This window comes from Eurypyga helias, unplaced genomic scaffold (genome assembly GCF_000690775.1).
Source record: "Eurypyga helias isolate BGI_N326 unplaced genomic scaffold, ASM69077v1 scaffold45051, whole genome shotgun sequence".
NCBI classification, from domain to species: domain Eukaryota; kingdom Metazoa; phylum Chordata; class Aves; order Eurypygiformes; family Eurypygidae; genus Eurypyga; species Eurypyga helias.
Genome location: NW_010229712.1, coordinates 36 through 255, shown reverse-complemented (window position 1 = coordinate 255; position 220 = coordinate 36).

Below are 220 nucleotides of genomic sequence, written 5' to 3'. Positions count from 1 at the left end.
AACAACCCTCAGTCACCAGCACCCCAGGGACCCCACCCTGCCTTCTCTCCTGTCTCCAGGAGATCCTGGGATCTCGTCCTGAGCAATCAGGGCCTAGGTCCCCGTGGCCGCTCCCTGGGGCTTACGTCCAGCCCCCCAGGGTGCTGTCTGGCGTCACGTCGGCCGTCCCCAGGGCCTACCCTGCCTTCCCGGGGCCGCGGCCTCCTGCAGCCCCCCCGGG